Source organism: Dermacentor andersoni, chromosome 1 (genome assembly GCF_023375885.2).
Source record: "Dermacentor andersoni chromosome 1, qqDerAnde1_hic_scaffold, whole genome shotgun sequence".
In the NCBI taxonomy this organism is placed as follows: Eukaryota; Metazoa; Arthropoda; class Arachnida; order Ixodida; family Ixodidae; genus Dermacentor; species Dermacentor andersoni.
Genome location: NC_092814.1, coordinates 260,635,304 through 260,657,047, shown reverse-complemented (window position 1 = coordinate 260,657,047; position 21,744 = coordinate 260,635,304). Strand labels below are relative to the sequence as shown.

The window sequence follows — 21,744 nt, the reverse complement described above, 5'->3', positions numbered from 1 at the left end:
ACGTATAGATTTTAGTATTGTACGCACATGTCATGTATCCTGTGCATTCTCTTCCCCTGATTACGGTTACTTGATGACTTCTGACCAATAAAAATTAAAGGACCACACAGCTTCATGTGGAACTGTCCTCTCTGTACTAGACGCTATAGCCAAACCAAAAAGAAAAAAAATGAGAACGCTCACAGGCATATGGTAAATGACGTTTATGTCAGTGGAAACTGATTATTGGTTCATCACGTAAGTGGTGTCAATAAAGAAACAGTTAAGTGAACGGCTTGCTGAACAAATAGAGTAGACAAAAGGCCTACGGGAACACTACACAGGTGCCAAATTAGCATGACCAACTAGCCCGAATTAGCACACTTGTACAGGTCAACGACGCTCATTGATTTAAGCGATTTATGTCGTTCTGTTAACACACATACCTCCTCCCCCCACATGCACACACAAAAAAATTGGAGGACGCTTAAGCTTCGCCTTCAAGAGTGGAACGCGATAGCGTTATCGCACCCCTTTCGCACTGCCCACTCAAAACGATCTACGCGAGCCAAACGTCATGATCGGCACGGACAGCCGGGCCGCGACGCGCCATGAAGACGGACGCGATCATGGGGCGAGTGGCGCGCCACGTGTCGGGGCAGCGCCGTACATTGAGAGGAGGGAGTCTTCTGTGTTTGCCGCAAGATGGCTCTGCGTGTGCGCAGAGCGCAGAAGAAATGTAGCGGAAACGTACTTCGCTACTCGTGTAACTGTGACTTCTGTAATTTACATGCTCATAATTACCGATATACACCGCAGTATAACTTTCTACGACTCGTTTCTAAGGCGACACCGCATTCACTAGAGGCGCTTTTGTCTCGCTTTGAACTATCGAACTTGTGGCTGAGCGGTAGCGTCTCCGTCTCACACTCCGGAGACCCTGGTTCGATTCCCACCCAGCCCATCTTGCAAGCTGTTTTCTATTTATGAATTGCCTTCCGGAATTTTTCGCTCACGGCCAACACCGCCAACGCCGCCGACGACACCGGCTTTGCTGCGACACGAGCTCCTTAACGCTGTCGTGTCAATACACACAACACAAGCTGTTATCTGTTAATCGAAGAACAATATTGCTTTTGAATATACCTTCGCCTGTGATGTAGGAAGCTCCGAGGCCCTTTTCTTTCTTTCTTCTGTGTGTGTTTGTGGCGCTACACTTCATAGAGCCGTGTCGATTCGCTTCACGGTTCACCTTGTCGCAGTACAAGTACTTCCTGGAGTTCTTCAACGCTGCCAAGAAGTGCCAGAGCCGAATTCCCGTGGCCGAGCGGTCCGTGAGCAGCGAGCTGTGGCGGCACTTTGTCAAGATGATGAGCGCCCTTCTTGTCTAATTGACGCGCGGATTGCCTGCCACGAGAACGCGTCAAAAAGCAGGAGACCCCTACCTTCATTCCTGCAGATGTCCCTCCTTCTATGTTCCTGCAGATACCGGCTGAAGGTTACATTCAACTGGAACGAGAGGGTAAATAAGAAAATAAAGTCGTTTGCACATAAGTATCGATGCTAAATGTGCGGCTGAACGCAACACGCAAAGCGAGAAAATTAAAAAAAATCGCCTAAGTGCCCATTAATTTCGACGGAAGAGCATCTAGTGAAGAGAATAAGATTGGTTAAAATACGAAAGCAAGCAGGGCATAATAATAGAGGCGGTAGGCAACTGTAAATTTCGAGTGGCCTATACGCGGCTAAGACTTACGTGTTCGTTTTCACTTTTACGTGCTTTCATCTTTTACTCATATTCTGGTGAATTATGATACAGGGATACCCGCTACACGATGATGGCTTTAATACATACATGTAGCCAAACCTAAGGACCCAGATATTTTTATAGGCGAACATTACAAGAGATGACTTATCGAAAAGAAATCATGATGATTTCTAGCATTTGGCAGAAGTTGTAGGGAAACTAGTGAGGAAGCTTGCATTTTATGCACCCTCAGCAGCCGTCTACAGATATCCAGTCTTATACGAAATTCTGCATCGGTTAACGCGTACCATCGGTTGATTAGACAGTGTTCAAAAGTGCGCCAACAGTGGCTCATTCTGCCCAATGGAGGAAATTAATTTATTCTGAACTCAGCATCTCGAACATTGCAGAATGCGAGATGCTGAGTTAATAGCCTGCCGGTTACGGGCAGACTATTAACGGAAATGATCGTGATAAATTTCTCAACTGGGATAACTCATTGGTGTTTGTGAAACACACACCACTGACGCTCCAAGGACGTTTTATGTCGCGTGCGCGAAGTAACAGACGGAAGCCAAACAGAAAGAGCACAGAAGTAATTGGAGGCAGAATCCAGAAGAGGTGGAATGGGGCATGTATATAGGCACTGTTGAGAAGAGCGCTTCGGCTTGGGCACGCTGCGGAACCAAAGCCTCGAGAAGAAGCCGCACGCGCGCCAACAGATATATGTGAGAGCGGGCCCCTTTTGCGAGGGTATTTCTTGCATGTGTATAAATTTCCTAACTTCCGAGACTGTTCGTATGAACAAAGGAATACGACCATGGTAAATCCACAAGGGGCATGGCAGACAGCTTGAGTCGTAATGTGAGTGCCATGCAGCAAAGCTAAACCGACGATTAGGAAAGAGGCGGTCTTATAACTCAACAGCAACGGCTTATCTGTAGTACAAGCAGACAAAAAGAGTGTCTTTGTACATGATGCAAAAGTAGTTTTGTAAAAAGGTTAGAAAGCCAATTGAAAAGAATTTCGGGAGCACTTAGCACAAGAAAGGCTGTAATGAAGTGGCTTGAGTTAATGTTATAGGAGCGCGTGATGGTACCATATTTCGAATGCGATTTGAATAATCAATGCTATTCAATTCGTATTCAATTCGGGGATTTCCTATTCGAGGTTTTAGAATATTCGTTCCAGTCGAATATTAAGGAACACCAAAGCAGTATACAGGGAGAAAGGCCGATGCAAGTCGATACCCTTCCGAATTACTCGGCTGCATAAGAATAGCGGTCGCTGCGCAAAGGAGCCTGTTCCTGCGCGAGCGGGTGTAGTAGATCAGTTAAGGACAATTGTTTTCAGTTGTTGAATAAACATGTTTCACCTTCGGCTCCCTAAGATTTGGCAGTCATGATTTAAGCATAGCAGTTTTCAATTTGACCACTGTCACCAGGTTTGGATTCTTTTAAAACCACACTTGTACGTAGCGAATTGCGTGTAAACAATTACTTGTAATAGATTAAATTGTTTGTAGATGTGTAATTACTCGATTACGTTTTCACTGAGTAAAGCTCAATGTTATTCAATTGCATTTTTCAGTAACCAATTACTTGTAACTATAGTCACTTTATTGATGAAAAAGCTGTGACAGGCGACGCAGCTTCGAGCACTTGAATTTGCCGGGTGCTACCATAAAACGCTCGCAGTCATGCCGCGTAGCAGCCTCGCGTATGCGCCTGTTAGGCATGAAAGCCCGACGCTCAGCATTTGTTTCTTCACCTTAGCGGCAGGTCGTGTGACTTGCATTGTCAGTGCTGCATTCTGTGCCTCGTGACGGCTTCGAGTTTTTGATCGTCCATGTTCAGAAAAGCCAGGTTCAGTGAGCTTAGGCTTGCATTTTCCCATTGTAATAGAGCAGTTCCCGATCTCTTGTTTCGTAATGCCTTTTTTTTTACATAGCGAAGCTGTTCGCCTCTAGTCGGTCGGAATTTTACGCGTCCATCAGCAAAAAAATAAAAAAATAAAGAAGAAGTTTGAACGAAAAGAAGTGCATATCTCCTTTGGAATCAGGCATACAACACACAGCTCAGTATTCATTTCAATAAAGAAAAGCAGAAAACAAGCGTCAAAACCGCATGATGGAAGATAAGGTGCCTGTGAACAATGCGAGGCACGTTCCTTCTCCCCGCGTGTGTTTCCTGGTAAACATTGCGGTTGCATAAGCTGTTCCAGTGGGAAAGGGGCAACAGCAGCATACGAATCAGTGAATGACGATACCAAACTTCATATATAAAAGGGAAACCTGCCTAGCATCTCGTTCAGTTCATTGCGAGACCGCTATGGGTCGACCACGCAAAGTTAAGACTCCCGAAGAGCAGCGTGAATACGATGAGCGTCGAAGAGTTCAAAATCGCAATGCTCAACAAAGGTGTCGTGCTAAGGCTAGGCAGAACAATAAAGCATTTCATATCTCCACCGACGGCATTTGAGTAGTTTTCTAACAGCTTCGCTGGCTATCGCCTTTCGCAGGGTCGGGATGGTGAGTCAATTTTCTTCGTCCCGTGTTCGTATGTTACGACATCGGCCGTCCCACCAGCGCGTACACCGAGCGAGTTTTCAGTGCGGCTGCTGATGTTCTCACACAAAAATAAGAAAAGATGACCGCCGAGAATTTTTAGAAGCCCTTATCTGAGATGATAAACAACGCGGGAAGGACTGCAGGGGACGTATTGAAAGAGCCAGGCCAGCTCATTCTCTTCACAGTATTAGTGCATTGTGAATAAAAAATTGGGTGGTAAGTAACGCCAAAGTAATTATTACTTTTTTAGTACTTGCACAATTACTTTCGTGAGGCAGTAAGGGGTCCGTGTAATCAATTACATTTTTAGTGAGGTAATTGTAATCAGTTACTTTTTTTCTGTAAGCTGTACAAGTCTGTTTAAAACGATGTGCGCTGCTGTACTAATGCGCCTAGGTCCTTCAAAGACCACTGCTCAACTGCGTAGATCTGAGGGCATGCCGTTTCTTTCTCTCGTTTCTGCCATTACCATCGCGCACCGCATACGATCACATTTCCTTTGATATTTTACAACCTTCTCAGCTGAGCTGTAGTCTAGTTTATGATAAAATTAAATCTACCAAATAACGCAAATCAGCCTTCTGTTGCCAAGCAGACCACACGAAACCTTTATATTTTACTTTATGTAGAAATTAGATACACTTTCAATTCAATTCGATATTCGGAGGTCACTTTTGTCATTTTTCTCAAACATTGGTATTTCAATCGACTCGAAAATTCAGCTTTTCGAAGAAGCCTCGAAAATGCGTTTGGATGCGCTTTAAAAAATACGTTAACAATGCACGCACTAAAAGGAGAAGAAAAAGAACAACATTAACATGGAAGTACTTTTTTCACCTTCAAGACGCACCAGCCTGCTGAACTTGCGGATAATTACTTCAGAAGCTAAGTTCGTGGCTAGTACTAAATATAAACTTTCTTCAGAGACGAATGGGACAGCTATCCCTCGTTCAGGCATTTTTCTAAGAATTCGGATGCAGGTTTACGACTCCTGAAGCCTGCACCAAGAGCGAATGTGACATGTTCTTTTATTTGGAGGGCCTTTATTATTCTGTGCCGCAGGACCATAGCTTGTTTAACGCCCTTCAAAAAACAAGAAACAAATTTGGGAATTAATGTCACGAAATTGTACTGGGAAGAACGTTGAGAGCTAGTTGAACGCTTTTCCAATTATATCTTCGGATGTTTGCCATTTCTTAAATGATCACTTCGACAAGCAGAAATCAGCGGTCCTTATTGGTTGCTGGGTACCGCTTCTTCATGCGAAAGCACCAAATGGTCCATTGAGCGAAATAGCCGGCGTCTGTAGCAGCGAAACGCCACCTAAATTCCCATTGGCTGCGACGCCATGTCAGCAGCGCGCCTCGACGGAGAAGATACGGCGACGCGACATCCCGGGGCGAGACGGGTTGTCGCCGGCGAGGCAGCCGCGTCACGCACGCGCGCGAGTGCCGCCGTCTCGCCGGTGCGCGGTCCAGTGGCGTAGCTAGCTAGTCTGGCACTTGGGGCCCATAGGTCTTCTGTCACCCCCTCTCCCCCCTTCTCCGGGTGTAGTCAGGAAGGCGAGGATATTGAAAATTTCCGGGGAGAAGGGGGGGGGGGGTGATGTTTCAGCACCAGCACAGGCGCCTTGGACATTCCCCCCCCCCCCACACACACGCACTTCGCTTTCGTTCCCAGAGATCGCTAATGCAGCAGGTGTACAGGCTGTTTTATTTTCTGCACCAAACAACACAGGGTGCTGCACTGGTAACTTGTGATAAACGCATTTGCACAGCTGCTGTCAGTCTGTAAGGCGTCGCTGCCAATACAGGTAAAATTTTAAGTAGCGTTTTTAGAGGCAATATTGCACTTGCAAAATTGAAGCCCGACACTCATTTGTTGCCAAACAACAACTTCAGAAAAATCGTCGTAGATACTACGGCGTGCTGTATTTTGGCTGTCCCCAGCCCTGAACCGACACAAAATTAAATAGCGTGTCAGTGACGCTGATCTCCCCACCTTATCAGAAAACGCCACCTACTTGCTTGATGCACGGGCGTCAATGCTATGAGAATTACGAGTTTCCTTTATTTATTTACTGTTTTTCGCAAACGTGATCATCCGAGCTACAGTACCGCCTATTGGAAACGGAATGGAGCGCATTCCGCGTCGATTCCTGGCGTCACCATCCAAACAACGAGAATTTCTGATAGAATATCGGGAGATATCCTCACAAAATTCACCTTTTTGTAAAACTCCGTATAGCTGAAACAAGACACTGTATCTGTGACATGAAGTTAAACAACAACAACAACAACATCAGGAGAAGGAGAAGAAGAAGGAGGAGCAGGAGGGGGAGGAGGAGGAGGAACAAAAGAAAGAAGGAAAGGTAGGGAGGTCAACCAGACGCACGTCCGGTTTGCTACACTACACATGGGAAGGCCGCCATTGGAATATGAACCTGGCAACGTTTAACGCTAGAACGTTATCTAGTGAGGCGAGTCTAGCAGTGCTACTGGAAGAATTAGAGGGCAGTAAATGGGATATAATAGGGCTCAGTGAAGTTAGGAGGCCAAAAGAAGCATATACAGTGCTCAGAAGCGGGCACGTCCTGTGCTACCGGGGCTTAGCGGAGAGACGAGAACTAGGAGTCGGATTCCTGATTAATAAGAATATAGCTGGTAACATACAGGAATTCTATAGCATTAACGAGAGGGTGGCATGTCTTGTTCTGAAACTTAATAAGAGGTACAAAATGAAGGTTGTACAGGTCCACGCCCCTACATCCAGTCATGATGACCAGGAAGTCGAAAGCTTCTATGAAGACGTGGAATCGGCGATGGGTAGAGTGAAAACAAAATACACTATACTGATGGGCGATTTCAATGCCAAAGTAGGCAAGAAGCAGGCTGGAGACAAGGCAGTGGGGGAATACGGCATAGGCACTAGGAATAGCAGGGGAGAGTTACTAGTAGAGTTTGCGGAACAGAATAATATGCGGATAATGAATACCTTCTTCCGCAAGCGGGATAGCCGAAAGTGGACGTGGAGGAGCCCGAACGGCGAGACTAGAAATGAAATAGACTTCATACTCTGCGCTAACCCTGGCATCATACAAGATGTGGACGTGCTCGGTAAGGTGCGCTGCAGTGACCACAGGATGGTAAGAACTCGAATTAGCCTAGACTTGAGGAGGGAACGGAAGAAACTGGTACATAAGAAGCCGATCAATGAGTTAGCGGTAAGAGGGAAAATAGAGGACTTCCAGATCAAGCTACAGAACAGGTATTCGGCTTTAACTCAGGAAGAGGAAATTAGTGTTGAAGCAATGAACGACAATCTTGTGGGCATCATTAAGGAATGTGCAATAGAAGTCGGCGGTAACTCTGTTAGACAGGATACCAGTAAGCTGTCGCAGGAGACGAAAGATCTGATCAAGAAACGCCAATGTATGAAAGCCTCTAACCCTACAGCCAGAATAGAACTGGCAGAACTTTCGAAGTTAATCAACAAGCGTAAGACAGCTGACATAAGGAAGTATAATATGGATAGAATTGAACAAGCTCTCAGGAACGGAGGAAGCCTAAAAGCAGAGAAGAAGAAACTAGGAATTGGCAAGAATCAGATGTATGCGTTAAGAGACAAAGCCGGCAATATCATTACTAATATGGATGAGATAGTTCAGGTGGCTGAGGAGTTCTATAGAGATTTATACAGTACGAGTGGAACCCACGATGATAATAGCAGAGAGAATAGTCTAGAGGAATTCGAAATCCCACAAGTAACGCCGGAAGAAGTAAGGAAAGCCTTGGGAGCTATGCAAAGGGGGAAGGCAGCTGGGGAGGATCAGGTAACAGCAGATTTGTTGAAGGACGGTGGGCAGATTGTTCTAGAAAAACTGGCCACCCTGTATACACAATGCCTCATGACCTCGAGCGTACCGGAATCTTGGAAGAACGCTAACATAATCCTAATCCATAAGAAAGGGGACGCCAAAGACTTGAAAAATTATAGACCGATCAGCTTACTGTCCGTTGCCTACAAAGTATTTACTAAGGTAATCGCAAATAGAATCAGGAACACCTTAGACTTCCGTCAACCAAAGGACCAGGCAGGATTCCGTAAAGGCTACTCAACAATAGATCATATTCACACTATCAATCAGGTGATAGAGAAATGTGCGGAATATAACCAACCACTATATGTAGCTTTCATTGATTATGAGAAAGCGTTTGATTCAGTCGAAACCTCAGCAGTCATGGAGGCATTGCGGAATCAGGGTGTAGACGAGCCGTACGTAAAAATACTGAAAGATATCTATAGCGGCTCCACAGCCACTGTAGTCCTCCATAAAGAAAGCAACAAAATCCCTATAAAGAAAGGCGTCAGGCAGGGAGATACGATCTCTCCAATGCTATTCACAGCATGTTTACAGGAGGTATTCAGAGACCTGGATTGGGAAGAATTGGGGATAAGAGTAAATGGAGAATACCTTAGTAACTTGCGCTTCGCTGATGATATTGCCTTGCTTAGTAACTCAGGGGACCAACTGCAATGCATGCTCACTGACCTGGAGAGGCAGAGCAGAAGGGTGGGACTAAAAATTAATCTGCAGAAAACTAAAGTAATGTTTAACAGTCTCGGAAGGGAACAGCAGTTTACGATAGGTAGCGAGGCACTGGAAGTGGTAAGGGAATACATCTACTTAGGACAGGTAGTGACTGCTGATCCGGATCATGAGAGTGAAATAATCAGAAGAATAAGAATGGGCTGGGGTGCGTTTGGCAGGCATTCTGAGATCATGAACAGCAGGTTGCCATTATCCCTCAAGAGAAAAGTTTATAACAGCTGTGTCTTACCAGTACTCACGTACGGGGCAGAAACCTGGAGGCTTACGAAAAGGGTTCTACTTAAATTGAGGACGACGCAACGGGCTATGGAAAGAAGAATGATAGGTGTAACATTAAGGGATAAGAAAAGAGCAGATTGGGTGAGGGAACAAACGCGCGTTAATGACATCTTAGTTGAAATCAAGAAAAAGAAATGGGCATGGGCAGGACATGTAATGAGGAGGGAAGATAACCGATGGTCATTAAGGGTTACGGACTGGATTCCGAGGGAAGGGAAGCGTAGCAGGGGGCGACAGAAAGTTAGGTGGGCAGATGAGATTAGGAAGTTTGGAGGGTCAACATGGCCACAATTAGCACATGACCGGGGCAGTTGGAGAAGTATGGGAGAGGCCTTTGCCCTGCAGTGGGCGTAACCAGGCTGATGATGATGATGATGATGATGACATGGGAAGGGGTTTACGAGAAGAAAAGAAAGGAGAAGGAGAGAAGGTACTATCAGTGTGAATACGCGCGGTTGTCCATAACTGCACGCCTATAATCGGTCAGCGAGGCCAGTCGACTTCATGAAACGTAGCAGTGCCCGTGTCGCTTTGTAAGCCTGCGACACGTGGCGCCATGGTCCGAGAATCTTACTCTCTGAAATGGTCTGCTATCTAATCGGTTTAACACCGTCCGGAGAACGTCGCGTTCGATCTCAGAGAATACAAAAACGCAACATGTGCTCGATTGTCTCTTGACGTTTGCAAGAGTCACAAATCGGTGTGTCGGTCATTCCAGTAACGAATGAGTAGGCTTTCGTAAAAGCAACCCCTAACCAGAGGCGGCACAGTAAAGTTGCATCACGGCAGGAGAAGTTCGATGGAAACTGCAACTTCAATGCAGGATCCAGCCGGTGGATACGGCAGTTCGAGAAAATCGGGGTGCTCCACAAAGTTTCAATCTTGGTTTAAACAAGTAAACGACCCCTCGCAGTGTTTGTCCTTGATAAGGATATAGGAAGTGTCACGGTTTCTTTATGGGCTGACCGGGCGGCATCATCAGCAAGGTCATTTCCGATGATGCCCCGGAAGCCATTAGAAAATATCATGTTCTTCAAGAGGGCTTGGTGAAGAACCTCTCTGGTCTCAAACACCAGTTGTCCATGAGTATTGCGTTGCAAAGCTGTATGCAGACTATGAAGGGCTGCCTTGAGTCACAAAAAACGACCTGCTTTCGAGGTTTGGCTTGTGCGATGTAATTAACAGCGGCACGTAGAGCAGCAAGTTCTGCTGCCGTAGAGGTCTTTATATGGGACACTTTGAGCGCTATTGTGACTTGTAAGGCTGGGATGATAACATCGCCTGTGGAGCTGGTGGGTGGGACAGGTCCATCTATATAAATGCGCGTTCTTTGTTCATATGCAGCGTTCAGTAATGACAGTGTGAACTTACGTAGAGCCACTGTTGAATGGCGTGGCTTCTTCGTAATTCTGGAATCGTGAGGCGTACTTGGGGCTCTCGTAGGCACCACAGGGGTAACAGTGGTCTTGCTGCTGGTGTAAATCCCGACGTATGGTTGCCTTGATGTGTCGCAACAAGTTTAGAAAATGTGGCCCGAGTTCTTTGTGGTGTCAAAGCAGCATTATAATGACTGGGTACGCGACACAGATGTCGAATATGTGCTCTAAGGTTCTCAATCGTTCTACATGCTGCAACCAAGTAGTCGCTAGCACTCATGATTGTTGCGTGAGTCGAGGCGCATTGTGGTAGTCCAAGACATGTCTGTAGAGCCTGGCCTTGCAAGCTTTCGAGGGTACGAATGTTTGATTTACATGTGTTCGCCAAAACCGACAAGCTGCACCGTAAAATGACCAGAAGCAGTGCTCTGTACAGCTGCAGCATGGACCGTACCAACGTGCCCCAGGTTATTTCCGCAGAGGAGCTTCATTATATGTACAATCCAAATTAGTCTCCGCTGCAGGTAGATGCAGTGGGGGCTCCATGAAAGGTCCCTGTCAATAGTCACACCTAAGAAGCGGTGAGACTTCAGGTATTTGACAGCCTGACCATTGAAACAGGGTACGGTGCCATGGGTTTGCGCGTAAACGCGATTAACGCGCATTTTTAGTTGGACACACTTAGGCCTTATTTGTGGAGATACGAACACGTTCGGGTGGCTGCCCGCTGAATTCTTGCCCGCACTTGAAGACGAGTCACCGCAGAAGGCCACAAACAAATATGATCAGCGTACATCGGCAGGTTAATTGTCTTGGGTAATATTTCAACAAGGCCATCCATAGTTACGTTAAAGACAATAGGGCTCAATACCCCGCCCTGTAGGACGCCACCATGACAACAACAACAAAATGACAAAGAGACGGTTAGCTATGACCAGGAGACTGTGTTTTTATTCAACACCGCGAAATTGATACAAAACTAACACAAACTATACAAAGCTGAAAAAATGGAACACTCTTTACATACTGACGACACACTAACCATAGCGGGACATGAGCGCACCGCACGAGCGCACCGTACATGAAACGTTCCGCTAAGGCGAGTAGTTTAGTGATCACTTGGCGAATTAAATTTTTCAGCCCGCACATTCCTGCAATTATTACGTAGGATGTTGATAAAGCTGTAGCCGACAATTCTGCCGCGCTACACATCTGTTACATGAGCTCGTGCTGCTGGTTAGCGGAGCCTTTTTTACCATTTAGGCCCAGTCACGGCGGCGGAAAGAGGGGGATGTTCAGGCATATGGCACCCCCCACCCCACCTGGCACGCCGGAGCCAGGCATCCCCCCCCCCCCCCATTGCTATGCAACTGGCGTGGTCCCTTTCTCTCTCTCACACCCCCTGAGCTTAGCTGCTGCGCGCGTCTGCCGGCCTTGGTGCCTTGGTGGCCGCTGCTGCTTCCTCGGTGTCTCGTCGCGCAGGACGTCGGTGACATGCGGCGTTGGCACCGCAGACTGCTGCTGCTTGCTGGCTCGGGTAGCACGTACCGCTGTGGCACATTAATCGCAGCGGAAAACTCGAAGGACAGCTCAGCGTCGTTCAATTAGACATTAATGCACGCTTTAGCAAACAGCGCAAATAACGGGACACAAAAAAGGGGCACAAAACACAGGATCTGACTTCCAACAAGTATGTTGACTGCGCAACCGCGGAATATATAGGCAGAGAAGCAAGAGTGAAAACATAAATGGCGTGAAAAAACATGACAAGAATGACTTGAGGTTGCAGGTGGGCGGAGATGCGCTAAATTTGCAGATGGCATGGCATGGCAAGAACTTTATTTTAGTCCAGAGAAACTAGGGTCCGAGGGCACAAGCCCCCAGGCTAAGTCGGTGGCTCCGCCCACGTAGGCACCGGTAGGCCAACGGCCTTCCCGATGTTGTGAGCTCTCCGGACGGCCAGGAGTTGATCTTGGAAAACTTCGCTGGATATGCGCCGACTCCAGTCCTCCTCACTGTTGAGATCCGAAGCCCTTTGGTTGGGGCACAGCCAGAACATATCAAATAGACACGGAGAGTGTCCACAACTTTTACATTCCGCGGGAAAATCCTGGTCAATTTTGTTAAGCACAAAAGGTGTGGGATACGATTTAGTTTGAATCATTCTTAATGTGACTGCCTGAGCTCGGTTGAGCTTCTGATGGGGGGGAGGAAAAAACCTCCTGCTGTCCCTATATTGTGAGGTGATCTCGTGAAAAGTAGTAAGTGGGTCTTTGTAGGAGCCGCAGTCATCCTGGAGCAGTTCCTGATCTGATGCGCGGCATGTGATCGGTTGGCCCGGATAGGGGTGGCATCGCAAGGAATGTGTCTGCAACACGGAACATGTAAACCGCTCTCTTTTCGGTACTGACACATCCATATTGAAATCATCGATAACGACAACAGGGGTAGCGTCATCGCAGTTAATCCACGCAAAGTGAGTAGCCATGAACCTTACGGGACTATGAGTCATTGCATTTTTTTGCTCACTTACGGGGGTATGAGCCATTGCTCACGGGGCTATGAGCCATTGATGATAACAGTTTTCGACATGCTGTTCTGTATGTTGTAGGTGTTATTAGAAAGAATTTAAGCACTGTTCGCTTCACTTTGCTGAGTGCATGTAGACGCTGCCTTACGGGGCTATGAGCCATTGCATTTTTTGCTTGCTTACGGGAGCATGAATGCTTACGAGGACCCGCCATGGTTGCTCAGTGGCTATGGTGTTGGGCTGCTGAGCACAAGGTCGCGGGATCGAATCCCGGCCACGGCGGCCGCATTTCGATGGGGGTGAAATGCGAAAACACCCGTGTACTTAGATTTAGGTAGGTAATTTTTAAGAATGCTTACGGGGGTATGAGCCAGTGATCATGATAGTTTTTGTTCATGGAGAACAAAATGCACGGAAACCTAGCCATAAGCAGCTTCGCTGTAGAACAACCGTGTACCCTGCATTGGGTGCGCATTAAGAACTTCAGGATGTCAAAATTAATCCGGAGTCCCCACTATGTCGTGTCTCATAATCATATAATCATTTCGGCACATAAAACTTCAGGACTTAATTTAATTCGAGTTCAAGAAAAGGGTCGTCTGTTGGGAACACAAGCCATAATCACACCTGGACTTTTTTCCTCATAATAACGCCATGCTACACTTGCGTAAAACAAAACTTCCTTTTAGGCTCTTTGCAGCCAGCAATAAATATATTATGCGAGTACCTCTGATTACATAGCTTCAACGAACAGGCTGGCCGTTTAAATGGGCAGGTTTTTGCCGCAGCTTAATTTTCAGTTTTTGTCAGGGCCTTATAAATCGACTCAAACAAGTTGGTTCAAGAACCCAAACCAAAGAAAGTACGAAAGACTCTGACCTTCATAGGATTTCCCACAAGTACAGAATGTTGCAAGAAAATATACCGTTGACGTTGTGTTTCTTTCCTTGTGTAAATTATGAAGAATATGCTCGAGGAAAAGATAAAGTATGCTTAAACCTTGCGGTAACAGGCATGTGAGCCCGGTATTATAGGCACCACGCATCAGCCAAATGACGCTGCGGCACTTTCTTCTATCTCACCAGCGCATCTGATGCTCTTTATTTCTGAGGGTGTGTGGGTTGGGGGGAGGTTGTTTCTGCCCTGTATGCTCTTAGTACTTAGATAAAGATGAACCAAGTAGCGTTCTTAAAGATCACTATGTATTATTCTTGTTCCATTCCCATTGCTGGTCTGTGCTCCCTGTTCCTCTTTCTGTCTTCTACCTCTCCCTCACCCCCTCTCCCCAATTCCCGTCTGCCTGCCTTTCTCCTTTCTCTCTCTCTCTCTCTTTCTCGGTGAACTTGTATGTGGCAGACAGCAACAGAACGCAATCTTCAGCTCTTTTTGAGGCACCGCACTCACTCCAGGCTCTTGCACAGGACTCGAGCGAGTACCCGTTGCCCATCTTACCAGAAACGCCACAGCTATACATCGAAATTAGGATATTGCAGCAAAGGCAGTCGGTAGGGTGTCATGTATGGATCACGTGCGCTCGATTTTATCTCACGCGGACGCAGTCATGCAGACATTTGTAAGTTTTGTTGCAAGCATTTTGTTGCTTATTGCCTCATAATCTGCCGTGAAGAGCACAAAAAAGTGTGTGTGCGTTGCATACGCACCTGTGTCGTTGCAGCTGGGCGTCCACAACGTTTTCTGTCAGAGCCGTGGAGTCCGACAAACCTGCGGCTTTTCTAGAAGGTAAACGATCGCTTCTGCTGGGTAGAAATATTCGTGCGTCGTCTACGCAACTAAGAGCAAAGTCATTTCATTGCGGCGATAGCGAGAAAAGCAATAAGCGCGTTACGCGTAGTTTTTGCGTGAACCATGGTTTCAATTAGTTGTTGAGGTTGGATATGAGGCTTATTGTCCATATGTTGCGAAAGTACAATAGACATAAATTCAATACAGAATTTTTGTCTATGGTAATTTCCCGACATAGTTGTAGTAAGTACATTGCAGTTTGTAGTCCCATCAAGCACATTGCCGGAACTGCTTCCCATCACCTCGCCGGAATCATCGTCGAAAGACGCCGCACCTCACATATTGCGACTGTCGGCGCATATTGCACCTCGCTTACATCGGGATGCGCACCTGCGGCCACGCCGGTGTCTCCTCGATGGTGTTTGCGGTGTCCAGAAGTACACCTCAGAATTCTAGAACTTCACGAAAAAGTATTTCTACCACCGTCTGCACTAAAACTAAACTTACTCCTGTTGTACCAGAAATACAGTAGCCGGGTACACATCTATATTGAAGGATTGACTACATCAAGTAGTTCTAGTGGTGCTGTGTTCATAACGACAAGAGGAGTAGAACTGCGATTCGAGACGTTACATGTCACGACGCCTATGCGGCTACAGAACTGAGGGCTCTGCTCAGTGCACTTATATTTATTGGCATGGAGAGTCCTGGTACATGGGCCGCATTTTCCGACTCGAGATCGGCGTCACATAGCATGCAGTCAGTTCTCCGACCCGCAGCTCACGAACAGCTAAGGTACAAAATTGTCCGACCACTACGTCAAACAAAAAGGCCACGAAATTATTTTCCAGTGGCTATCTGGTCATTGCGGAATCAGTGGAAATGATCAAGCAGACAGCTGCCGGAGAGTCACGTCGAGAACAACACAGCGTTCGCATTCCTCTTTCCAGGACAGACGCGGCCAGGCAGCTTCTTTACCTGGCACGCAAGCTCTCTTTAACAGAGTGGAACATCCCAAATATAAGACGCACCAGGTTACACGAACTCAATCCTTCGCTCCAACTCCGACTTTCACCTGGGCTTCACCGACGTGAGGCATCGCTTCTATACCGGATGTGGTCGGGTGTGGCTTTCCCGAAGGTGCACACTACTTTATGATTGGAATGACCAACTGTGCTGCGTGCGACGTCTGCGGAAGCGCAGAGAACATCGAACATTTATTGTGCCACTGTCGTCCATTTCAGTCGGAAAGACAAACAATATCTATCGCATTGCAATGACTGGACGATCGGCCGTTGTCCGTGCAGGTGATACTTGAAGACCGTCCCCATCGCTCGTCAGCCCACAAAGCTGTGAACCACTTTTGGCTTTCTTGAGGGCGACTGGACTGTGTGAACGCCTTTGACTGGCTGGGGCCCTCCACAGGTGTGCGCGAACTCACCGCGTCTTTCCTTCGACCCCCTCTTTCAATCTCATCTTTCTATACCCCCTTTCCCGTTCCCCCAGTGTAGGGCAGCCAACCAGACGCATTTCTGGTTCACAACCCCGCCTTCTTTTTTTTCTTTCCTCCTCCTCCTCCGCAGTTTTTAGCCCCAGGTGCGACTTGATGTAGTGTGCAACATGTGATATTTTAAGAGAGTGCATGGACAACCGGGGCAGTAGGTATAGAGTTATGGTTGATTGGAAGCGCAAACAAACACAACGAAGAAGGAACGATACACAACGAGTGCTTTTTCCAGTCTGCTCTCGTTGTGTCCTGTTTCTTCTTCGTTGTGTGTGTTTACGCTTTTAATCAACAATGAAAGTGATATAACTCACTCGAAAGGTGTTGGTGTAATTTACGTCAAAAAGTAACGCTCAATTACCTTATTCAGCTGGTCTGAGAGATCTTGCTGTCAAATACAGTACATTAAAATGGCGAACTAATGCATTTGTTCCTTTCAAACAGCGTTTTGACAGGTTTGCTGTCGCTTGAAATTGGTGATTCGCTTATGACAATGGGGGCGCGGTGAAAGGCGCCGTCAAGTAATAATAAGAGTAAATAATGTACCTTAAGAATATACTTACATTATTCCTTCACAACCTTTATAATTGACTTCCGTTAGCGGAGTAATGTAGGGTTAGCGTCTACTTCAAGTCCCGAGTTACACACGGATTGGGTCCTAATTTGCACGCTATAGATTTGGATGTGCTTGTGTGTCTTGTGCCTGTGCGTTAAAATTCTCGTGTTTTAAGCATTTGCGAAACACCAGCTTTGACAACATACGTCCTACATCGCAACAAAGCGGAGTAAGCCCGAAAACACAATGTTGCCGGCGTTCGTATGCAGGCCCCTTCTTCCTGCCAGTGTACTCCTATCAACTTCTAAGCCGACGAATCGGCTGTAATTCCTGAAATGAGGAAAGAGAAAGACTAACAGCGCAGTCTTACGATACATTTCTTAATAGAAGTCCTGCTTGCTGGGCCAGTTGGTTCATGGTGACACATGAGAAAACCAGCGAAAAAATTGAGACGCAAGCTCGACAGAAAGAATAGACACCAGAACGCTGGACTAGCCACTGACACATATTTGAAAACACGGATCAACCGTCAAACATTGAACTGCTGACGCATGCGCTATGCTCTTAGCAAGGTACAAGTTCTTGAAATTCATGAACACACCATTTAGCCTTAACTACCACAACTCTAAATTCAGCCTTTTAGAAAAGCTATCTCTTTATCACTCAGAGTGATAGAAGGAATACTTATGCATTTTCCTTCCTCTTGTGTACTGATATAAAATGCCATAGGTCACGAAAATGTGACGGTTCTTGGCAGGGGCAGGACAAAAGCCGAAAGAGAAATACTTGAGACATCTTCTATCATATCAGCATACAAGAAGAAGAAAAATGCATCAGTGTTCCTTCTATCTCTCTGAGCTTAATTTAAAGATGTGGTAGTTAGGGCAAAATGGTGTGTTCATCAATTTAAAGATCTTGATAGACTTCTTTCAAGCTTGCTCCCCATGCGATGTACGCGGTGGGCCGTCGTCGCGGGGTGCTACCTATGTATAGAACGTCACGCCGATGGTGGCACCAATCATTCCAGTGGCGGAACTCGGGCCCACTATCTCTGACCACAACGGAACCTAATTTAGCCTATTTAATTTTCAGCATGCTCTGTTTTCTTTGTTCTATGCTATGACAATGTTTAAGTTTTATGCATTTTTTTAAAATCACTTGCGGCTGCTAGCATAGTTCTTGTCCTTGAACTGGATTATTCGATGAAGCGAACGTTACTAGTATGAGACATCAAAACCCATATTTCAACTAATTAGCGAAAATTCGCCAATAACTTCCTAATTAAGTACTTTACGGTACATATTGTAATTATATCGTAGCCGGTGAGGTTGCAAAGCGTATCCACTTGAAATTAATTTACAGGATGACACTAGTTTCGAGATATTATTTCCCAAATTTTAGAACGAAATACATGGGCGTTCTAGTTGCTTTTGTGCTTCAATCCATGAAAGAGCTTTTCTTTAAAAAAGTGGAGCAACAGTGCATTTTTACGGCAAGTTTGATGGTGCATATCTACAAACTGGTGTCATTATGGAAATTAATTCCAACTTCATACGCCTTGAAAATTCACCGGCTACAATTCGTAAATTGCAATATGTACCGTAAAGTGAATAATTCAAAAGATAATTAGTGAACTTTTGTTGACTAGTTTAATGCGTGTTTCGACTTCTTCTCCGAGTATTAGCCGCCTCTCTGAATAATCCAGCTCAATGACTAGAATTATGTTATCTGCAACAGGCTATTCTTAGAAATTCCATAAAGCTTTAAAAAGATTACCCTGCATTTCTTTCTGCCGCTGCTGCATGAAAAATAGCAGCCGTCACCATTGCCAGGTGACTAAATCTCGTTTCTCTTTAGTGCCACTATGGTAATAATAAAAAAAAAACATCAGTATTGCACCAAACAAGAATTTGCATACCAGTAACGTTAAGGCTGCATATACGAATAGCGTTCTGCTAGAAGTATCACGCGGCGTGCGAAACGCATCGCAGTTACCGCTTAAAACCGCACGCGTTGGCCTTGACATGCTGTGTGTGGGGCCCTAGAAAAGCCGAGCTGCACGGCCGGGTCCGCCTTCCAAGATAGCTCTGAGGCAATGTGGGGGACGCTCAGCTTACCTAATGTCGGAGATCTGCCAGCTTCGTTTACTTCCCTGTGGCCGGAGCCCCTACGTCTAAAGGGTGCTCTTTGTAGATATGTCTGGGTTGACTGGCTGAAACGTTTAACCCTATACTGCCCCCCGTAAACAATAAGAAAAAACAAAACAAAAAGAAGCCGCTTTAGGTTCCACGTAATAAAATCTTGCGAACGGTTGCCTTATCAGAAAGCTCGGTTTTCTCTCGGGAGGCCATCAATGGACTGCTCGTAAGTTGATGAATACAGGACGCGCCTTCTGTTCAACGTAAGCGCTACTCATTCTGGCATTACGGTTCCCTTGCTAGTATGTTGGCTTAAAGTAGTAAAATATGCTCACTACCTTAAGCTGTCTGATGACGACTGCACTGAGTTTGAAGTAAGCGAGCACTTTGGGTTATGTCCTCATTATACGTCGTTTGTTGTACGACAGGGACCTGTGCCTAATCACAGGCTTGTGTAGTGGTGTTGGACAAATTAAACTTTTAAACAAAATATTTGCAGCCATTATTCTATGATCGAAGCGATTAGCCCGTTGCACGGTTTGCACGCAAAACGTCAAAAATGAAAAAGAAAGAAAACGACTGTTCGCTTTTCACTAGGCTGCCATTTATTTATATATTTATTTTCAGTTCTGGCAATGTCATTTCTAGGCTATAGCAGGCAGGTACATGATTGTACGGCGTATGCTTTATGGAATAAAAAATGGAATAATTACATAAAAGTATGTATAGCAATAATTCAATGTTATGGTATAACAAGCAGGTTCAATGTACATATTTATACCGATAATTGTGCGCACATAATGCATGTATAAAGGAAAAATTCGGAGTGGCCCATTCGGTAGATGTCTTCTTACATGTTACTACGGTATTTTACAATGTCACAAAATCAAAAACTGCGTAACAAGAACACCATCGCTTTAGCTATAGGTAATGGAAACTGGGATGCATATACATAGATAGAAAACGAATTTTTTAATATTTATTACAACTTCTAATAATTTCAAGAAATCAGATTGCGATATTATATTAGTTATTGATGCATCTAGACTGTTCCACTCGCGGACAGCACGGGGGAAGAAGGAAAATTGAAATGTATCATTATTTCAATTGAACTCAATAAATGTATATGGATAGGCTATGTTTAGCTATGCAGCATTTAGAAAAGTAAACGTATGCTGCATGAGACATTTATTTTTACATCTGCTGTGCAGTATTTAGAGTAGGAAGTTTAGGCGACCTAGGTTTGCTAGAAGCTCCAATGTTTCAAGTCCCGACTGTGCTAGGATGTGAGTAGGTGAATTTTATTGCGTCTATAATTGCTGTGAATTACCCTAATTGCCTTTTTCCTGTTTTTTCCCAGTTTGGCTATGTTATGTTAGTGTAAGGGTACCATACGACGTTAGCATACTCAAGAGTCGGCCTCAAAATTGTAGCTTAGACCAATAGTTTGATGTTAGTGGGTGAAAACCGTAGACACCTTTTAAGGACGAACACTTTCCGTAATGGGTAGGAAGTAGCATTGTTAATGGTGCCCCGTTAACGTCCGACGCTAATGCTAGACCAATATATTTGCGCTGCGATGTTTATACTTAGGCCATCAACACACTGTAAATGAAATGGGCGTTGCCAGCATTTGTAGAAGGAATACCATCTTCATGTTTGTTTTCTAGCACTTGCTTTCTCAACACTAGGTGTTGGGCAGAAAGTGTTTGGACTCTGGTGGTACCTCAATAAAGAGAGATATGGTCTCGAGGAAGTAAGGGATTTTCTCTTGGACAGCGGCTTAAGTTGAATGAATTAATTCTGCGTTTTACGTGCCAAAAACACGATATGATCATGAGGCACGCCGTCATGGTGCACTCCGAATTAATTTTGATCACCAGGGGATCTTTACCGTGCCCTGAATGCACTGGACACGGGTGTTTTTGCATTTCGTCCCCATCGAAATGCGGCCGCCACGACCGGGATTTGAACCCGCGACCTCGTGCTTAGCAGCGCAACGCCATAGCCGCTAAGCCACCGCGGTGGGTGGCTTGTTAGGTTCTGTGTGAACAGTAGTATATGGTATTAGATTCGTCGGACGATCCTACCGCTGTCGACCAGATGTAGGAGTCGTCGGACTATCTCGCCGCTGCCACCATTTGAAGGAGATTAAGGTCGTAGACAGGAACTCGGTGAACAGGATTTATTTACATATTAACAGTTTAAGCAGGATACATTGGCAGACTAGCGCGACTCCCATATGGAGCCCGCAAAACTAACATACAGCAAACAGTTTACGAGTACACAGCTCACTAGTTCATTTCTAGCATGACAAGGAGCACTCAGCTCCCGACAACGATCACGACACGAGCACACTCTAGCAGCCGGCAAACGCTGCTTATAAGCTCTTGCTCGACGTCATAGTTCGACGTCATTCAAGATGACCCGCCTTTTTGGAGGATGAGGTGGGTCGGAGCAGGAATGGTCGGGAAGGTTCGTCCAAGCATTGTAAACTCGCCGCCTCGCACTATGGCTCACACACACAAAGGCACACAGGTGCGAACCCATACACACAAAGGCTCCGGAGTCGACGACCGAGGGCTTCGTAGAACCGTGCTCCGTCTCGGGTGGTGCGACCAAGTACCAATTTCCTGAGTTGATCGTGCGCCACGTGGCTGCCTGCCGACCGCAGCTCTCGGAAGGGCGCTTCGACTGGTGGGCTTGGAACA

At 45.9% G+C, this 21,744-nt stretch overlaps 2 protein-coding genes across 5 annotated transcripts in view; one reads left to right on the top strand and one right to left on the bottom strand.

Annotated features, from left to right (window-relative positions):
• The window catches only part of LOC129381127 (sulfotransferase 1B1-like), a 337,139-nt gene that overhangs the window by 240,842 nt on the left and 74,553 nt on the right, over window positions 1–21,744 (bottom strand). For 3 of the 4 annotated variants that reach the window (XR_011890253.1, XM_055063712.1, XM_055063709.1), the window contains one exon: window positions 1,425–1,488. The exons of the other annotated variant lie outside the window; for it this stretch is intronic. The gene's annotated coding sequence lies outside the window, so the exon portion shown is untranslated. The remainder of the gene's footprint in view (window positions 1–1,424; window positions 1,489–21,744) is intronic. 4 annotated transcript variants of the gene reach the window in all.
• Window positions 14,786–21,744, top strand: part of LOC126548425 (uncharacterized) — a 43,089-nt gene continuing 36,130 nt past the window's right edge. The window contains exon 1 of the mRNA XM_050196569.2: window positions 14,786–14,832. The gene's annotated coding sequence lies outside the window, so the exon portion shown is untranslated. The remainder of the gene's footprint in view (window positions 14,833–21,744) is intronic.